Below are 7,521 nucleotides of genomic sequence, written 5' to 3'. Positions count from 1 at the left end.
CCCCTCAGCAACCAGACTCTGGTAACGAGGGGAGCCCTGGCTTCTGCAATCTGTTCAATATTTGACTCCGCAATGTGGGAGAAAGAGTAGCTAGATAAGAAGACCGTACTGAAAGAAAAATTTTACTCCGGTACCTGGAGAAGTGTGCAGACAGAGACTCCCAGAGCATGAAATTATAGACTTGAAACCTCCAGTACCATATAGTAGGTGGGGAATCCTGGAACCAATGGCTGAGAAAGCACTTCTTCCCCAGGATATACCGGTAACCCTTACTCAGAAGTAAGCAATCTTCTAAAGACTGCCCCCCTCCCAAGAAAAATGATACCCTCCAAGTGACACAGAAGGACAGATCCCAATAGAGACTGTAAGTAAGTCTGTCTGTCTAGCCAAAAGGCTCTAATTTGTGGACATAACCATATACTATGACAAAAGGAGTTCTCTGCCATTTGACATTTTAAGCACAGAGAGGTAGGTGAGGTTAATGCAGTGTTTAAGAAAAGAAGCCGCCATGACCTAGCCTGCTGACAATTTTGAAGATTCTTCTTAACTTGCCCCCCCCCCCCAACACAATGAAGCAAGAACTTCAGAGAGCTTGAAAATAGGAAACAAAGTAGCTAAATTCTTGTACAAGTCAAATAAAACAGGAATCTGATTTAGCAATAAAGGAGCAGACTTGTAACTCCGCATTCACGCACCAACTTGCAGCTCTGCATAAGATTCATTAGGGTGAGAGGCACAAAAGACTGGACTGAACTTCTCCCCGGTGGAATTTCTGTTTTGTTTGTCCAGTCCTTGGCAGAGATGTACTAGGAGCAGTGCCTATGTGCTTTTCACTCAGGACATTGTGAGACTTTCAAAGTAAATACCAGCTGCTTCTGAAGGCGGGCTCCGTCTCTGGCAGTGTTCAGGGCCCAGTTAAAAGCCCACCTCTTAGAGAGAGCTTTCGACTCCTAACTCCTCTCACCTTGAGTTCTGCATCTTCAACCCTCTATGTCGTGTCTGTCTGTCCAAGATAGATTGTAAGCTCTTCTGAGCAGGGACCGTCTATAAATGTCAGCCCACCTCTTCGAGAGAGCTTTCGACTCCTCTCACCTTGGGTTCTGCAACTTCAACCCTCTATGTCGTGTCTGTCTGTCCAAGTTAGATTGTAAGCTCTTCTGAGCAGGGACCGCCTATTAAATGTCAAAATGTACAACGCTGCATGTGCCTTTCAGTGCTATATAAGTGATAAATAGTAGTGGTAGTAGTACTTGGCATCTCACCCAACTTCAGATTACAAAAGCAAAACCCTTTAAGATTAATCATTTGTTACCTTCCTAATGAAATTACTAATTAACCTTTCAGCAAGGTCACCCACTGGGAAACTCTTCAGAGTGCCTAGTGCTCAGTCGATCTTTTGATCTGGAATGAACTTCCTGACTCCATTAGGCTTTTAGGCCAGCTGCAATTATTTCATAAATTCCTGGAATCTTTGTTGTTCTCACAATTTTTAAATGGTTTAACTACAGCCTCAACGAAATGATAATACATAGTAACATAGTAGATGACGACAGATAAAGACCCGAATGGTCCATCCAGTCTGCCCAACCTGATTCAATTAAATTTTTTAATTTTTTCTTCTTAGCTATTTCTGGGCAAGAATCTAAAGCTCTATCCGGTGCTTGGGTTCCAACTGCCGAAATCTCTGTTAAGACTTACTCCAGCTCATCTACACCCTCCCAGCCATTGAAGCCCTCCCCAGCCCATCCCCACCAAACGGCCATACACAGACATAGACCGTACAAGTCTGCCCAGTAACTGGCCTAGTTCAATCTTTAATATTATTTTCTGATTCTAAATCTTCTGTGTTCATCCCACGCTTCTTTGAACTCCGTCACAGTTTTACTCTCCACCACCTCTCTCGGGAGCGCATTCCAGGCATCCACTCCCCTCTCCGTAAAGTAGAATTTCCTAACATTGCCCCTGAATCTACCACCCCTCAACCTCAAATTATGTCCTCTGGTTTTACCATTTTCCTTTCTCTGGAAAAGATTTTGTTCTACGTTAATACCCTTTAAGTATTTGAACATCTGAATCATATCTCCCCTGTCTCTCCTTTCCTCTGGGGTATACATATTCAGTATTGTAGTTATTTTTCTTATGTTCTTTAATTTTTAATTCGTTCTTCCTTCTATGTTTTCTGCTATGTACTCTAGTCTTAATTACATGTGAATCGAGTCGAGCTCCACTGGGAGATGACCCGGTCTATAAACCAAAGATTAGATTAGCTTATAGCGCTGAAAGGCTTATGCAGCATTGTACATTTAGCATTCAATAGACAGTCCCTTCTCAGAGGAGCTTACAATCTGATTTGGACAGGCAGACAGGACATTTCAGGATTGGGGTGTTTCTAGCAGAAGGAATGTTGCAATGAGAGTTAGCTTCAAAAAAGTGGGCTTTTAGCTTGGATTGAAATACTGCTAGAGATGGAGCACGATGTCTTGACTCTGGCGGCCTGTTCGCCAACTGCTTTACCACCAAATTCTGTACTTCCTGATCTTCAGGATTCATCACCCTCTCCCCCCACTACCAATATGTTTAGGAACCTTCAGGCTTCTGACCTTGGACCCCTCTCCACCACTGTCTCATCCCTTCCTTCAACTACTATGTCATTCAAGTCGGTCAGTTATGCTGTCTCCTGTAACACCATCCTCTCCTCTGTTCTAGATACCCTCGCTCCTCCCATCTCTCAAGGGTTTACCATCTAAGGCCTGTGTTCGTGAATGCCCCATTATTAGTGAGACCTGGGTGAATCTTTTCATTAATGTGATTGATAAATAAATATTTACTATAGGAGAAAATATATAAGCATGTAGAAAGGTAGCTCTTGGAATGTGTATGCCTATTTTTACCATATATACTTGAATATAAACCAAGATTTTTGGGCCCCAAAAATGGGGATCTTCAAGTCTCCTTTTGATGATGGTGCTTTTTTCCTCCCCTCCCCACGGGATGGTTTTCAGTGGGGACAGTGATAAATTCAGTCCCTGTGTCATTCTCTAATGCAAAGCACACACATATCTCCTCTTTGAAATGTGTTGCACAGTTCACAGGTAAGAGATCACTCCAAGCTCTGTCCCAAAGTTGGCAGCTTGAAGATTGCCTCCATTCTTTCATGGCTAAGAATATGATCTGTTCCTATTCTTTGCTACCTAGATCTCACACTAAATTCACATCTGCTCCAAAACTATAAGGTGTATTTACATCACAACCCTTCCTTCACTGTGCAGACTACAACCCTGGGAAGGCACATTAGAAGCTCATATACTTGAATATAAACTGATCCAAATATAAACCAAGGTAACCCTTTTTTCCTCAAAAAAAGGAGGAAAAAAGATTGACTCGAATATAAACCAAGGTTAGAAAAGTGGGTATGTGAGAGTCGTACCATAAGTAATCACTAATTTTTTTTCGATGGGGCCTTTGAGAGTCCATGTGGGAAGCCAGTACGTGCAGCCAATGTTAGTATATTCCTCTTGCATGTGATTAGCTAATTCATTGCTTCTTCCATTCAAAGCTTAAGTGAAGCTTTTCAAAGAATGTATTCCATCATGCACAGGCTACTTTGGGCTAAATTCACTAAGCCCACCGATCGTGTCCCGACCACTCAGCGACCCTGACCTGATTCACTAACCTTCCTCCCAGGAGTATCCGCACCTGATTCACGCATACAAATGCAGGCAGTGATTCACCCAAAAAAATGATGGACACAGACTGGGCTGGCTGCTCAAAAAAATAAGCGACTGCAGAGAACCAGTCGCTCAGGTCCTTTCTGACTGCCCTGCTCTCTGCTACTCTGCTCTTGCTGCCCTGCTCTCTGCTCCATATCTCGGCTCTTGCCACCCTGCTCTCTGCCCTGATTCTTCTCTTCTCTCCCCCGATTCTCCGCTCTTTTCTGCCTTGACTCTCCGCTGTTCTCTGCCCCAATTCTCCGCTCTTCTCTGCCCCGACTCTCCGGTTTTCACTGCCCCGACTCTCTGTTCTTATCTGCCCCGACTCTCCTGCCCTTCCTCACAAAGTTAAAAAAAAGCAAAATAGTTTCCAGCTCTTCCGGTCATGGAGGACCAGATGGTCTGCACATGCATCGGGATCGCTGGAGAGTGATCCGTGTGGTCGGTTGGGGGCATGATTCCAATCGCAATTCATGAATCAGCCCCCCGGCCACGGATCAGATTGGATCACTCACAGATCTTATCGGATCTGTGGCCTTTGTGAATTGCTTTGCAGACAGTGTGTTTATAGATATTCCACGGGAGGACCTTAGTGACTTTGGAGATGTACAGAGGAACATCTTGTTCGGGCTCATTTCCTTGAAAGGCCTTGAAGAGTTTTAAATTTAACCAGTGACCTGACCATGCAGTTTACAACCTTCTATCAGTCATGCTGCTGATGTTCTGAATCTATTAGATCTGATGCAAAGCCTTGTAATTGAAGGCATTGGAATAATCCTGCCTTGATGTTATCATGTCCTAATGTTTAACTCTATTCTTCTTTCTTTAAGACTACTGTCCAACATGAGAAGCACAGAACCTACTTTGGCAAGAATAGGAGGGGATCCCTGATAAATCAGGCACCAAGTTAATCTTCAAGTCTTAACAAAATGCTGTGCCATGAACTCATAATTGTTTCTGTATCTGCATTCATTGTTTTGTTCTTAGTCTTGAGAAGTGGCAGATACACATGAGCTGTGGGTAGGAGGTTTGAGACAGGATGCCCCAAATGGAGTGGTTTGTCATTGCAGCAGACTGCGTTAGAGAATTAATCATTGGTCAGGCGACGGACATGCACTCCTACAATAATTATTTAGAAGACAGACCTAGGTGAAATCCCACCTAAGCCTTTTGTTTCTTTCTGGCTCTGGTTGGTTTGTTGGGGTTTTTTTTTTTTTGCAATCCTGAAGCAGAAAAAGAGAAGCAGCTGGAACCTAAGCATATTTTTCAGCATCTTCCTAGGGGTAGATAATCAAGCTACTCCCAGTCGTACAAACCCCAAGAATGGTTTGTTTGGGGTTTTTTTTTAATTATGGGCTTTCCACCAAAAATTCAAGCAAAACTGTGCAGGTAGTTTTGCTTAGATTTTTGTTCTCCTCCTTCAAAAGTACCTGTTCATTTACCTCTGCTTCATATAAGTGTAAGTTTTATGGTAAACCGTGTGCATAATTTTCAAAATCTAAAGCTATTGTCGATTGTAGCTTTCTCCAATATAATTCCACCAACAGGAAAATCACTTATAAACCAATAAAGTTCCTGTTGTGAATATTATAGACCACATTGATTCTTCATCTTATCTGCTGAGTGGCGTTTGGGGTTTTTTTTCTGCTGGGTTGTGGAGGATTTGGTTTTCACCAAGACGGTGCCCGGGACAAACTGCTCCGCCCCCTTACTATGCCACTGTAACTAAAAGAGGGGCTCAAAATGGAGGATAGCCCGGGCAACTGGTTTCAATTCCCACTACTACTGGGCTGGGGAGCTGTGTTCAGTCCTCACCACAGCTCTTTGTGACCCTGGGCAACTCACCCAACCCTCCATTGTGAACCCACTAGGGGCAGAAAAAATGCCTGCATATAATGCGTACAGTGTTGTGCATGTCTAGTAGTCCATGGCGTGGTGAGGGGGGTCCACCCTAGGTGCCATGTTGGTGGGGGCACCAGCACCCCTCCCCCTCTCTGCCCCATTCCCCCACCGCCTCTTCCTATTCCTCCCCTCCATGCACATGTTCCCCCTTACCTCTAGTTGAAGTTCGTGGCGGTCAACAATTTGCTCTTCGCAACCCCATTGGCTCTCCCGCTGACATCACTTCCGGGTGCCACATAGGAAGTGATGTCAGAGGGAGAGCCGACGGGGTCGTAAGGAGCACACTGTTGACCGCTGCGAGCGACAACTTCAACTAGAGGTACTCGCTACGCCACTGCGAGTAGCATTCGTATAATGAGCTTTTAGAAATTGCCTTCGCTATCTGTGTGGTACCCCACACATACAATGTTTCATATTTCAAAGCAGGATTTCTTGAGGGGGCAGATTAGGGAATGAAAATTCACTTGGAACACCCACCAATCTTGTACCAGCTCTGACCATAAGGAACAGTATTTTTGTGCAATATACTGGACTGATGTCATCATCTGTAGGTTTTTATTATGTGAGTTGCATTTTTTTTGATGTATTGCTACAGCCTATTTATTTATTTAAAAATGTATATACCACCTACAACAGTGGTCTCAAACTCAATCCTTTGCAGGGCCACATTTTGGATTTGTAGGTCCTTGGAGGGCCTCAGAAAAAATAGTTCATGTCTTATTAAAAGAAATGACAACTTTGCATGAGGTAAAACTATAAATCTTTCTTTTTGGCTAAGTCTTAATAATAATAATGTCATTACATTTATAGCCAAAGAGACATATGATCACTTTTGTGATTATGATAAACATACCGAGGGCCTCAAAATAGTACCTGGTGGGCCGCGAGTTTGAGATCACTGAACTACAGCTATGCAGTTTACCTATCTCCTACATAATATCTTACATTCCCTGCGATTTCCACATATAACATAGACATAACTAGACAACACCCCTGTGGATCTTTCTTTTCAGATGTGGGATTATCAGACTGGGAAGGCAGTTTTCAGTCCTTTGTGCTGGAGTGTAGTCATCTCACTGCAATTTGGGATTTCTATCACATGGGGGCACAGTTGATTCAGTTTCAAAGGTTCCATGACTGGCAATTATCTCAGGAAGCCTGAGGCAGTTCACTGTATCTTAGTCTAGCTTTGTAAGAATAAGACTGCTTCCCACAAGGGCTAAAACAAATTGTTTTCCTATTAGCTTACGATGTATGGACTTACTCTGATTTGATAACTTGCCTTCATCTAATGCAGGCCATTGTAGAAAGACTTTCCACATATAACACCAGAGGCATTTCTAAAATATGAAAGTACGCCTACTCCCAAACGTTTTGATGGGTGTTCCCTGGGTGCAGTTTAGGGTTTACAAATTATATATGGAAATGCCAGTAGATGTACACGAGTGGCAGCTCTTGCTCTATACAAACGCAAGCAGTGGTTTTAGACGGGAAACGATACATGTGCTTTCCTTTCCTGAACTGCCACTGTTTCCATGTGCCCCACCTGCATCCACTGACGTGGCTGGTTCTAAAATTAAAACTGGTCTCCACATCTCAGGGTGAGCTACATGACACAGCTGTACATCACAACAGTGCTCGTACAATGTTAAATCACTTTAACAAAAGGTTCAAATTCATTGAATTTGATATACCGCCTAAATAAATCCTAAGCAATTTGCAGAAAAAAAGGAGAGAAAAAAATAAACTTTTCTAAAAAGGTATATTTTAAAAAAAGGAAGGGACATACACTGACTAAAACACTAAACGATGATACTGGACACAGAAGGGAAAATGGCACAGGGATACATCATAAAAAATGAGACGGGAAGGGAACAAAACAGGAGGCTGGGAATAACGTGAAAAGGAG

Source organism: Geotrypetes seraphini, chromosome 14 (genome assembly GCF_902459505.1).
Source record: "Geotrypetes seraphini chromosome 14, aGeoSer1.1, whole genome shotgun sequence".
In the NCBI taxonomy this organism is placed as follows: Eukaryota; Metazoa; Chordata; class Amphibia; order Gymnophiona; family Dermophiidae; genus Geotrypetes; species Geotrypetes seraphini.
This window is presented reverse-complemented; position numbering follows the sequence as displayed.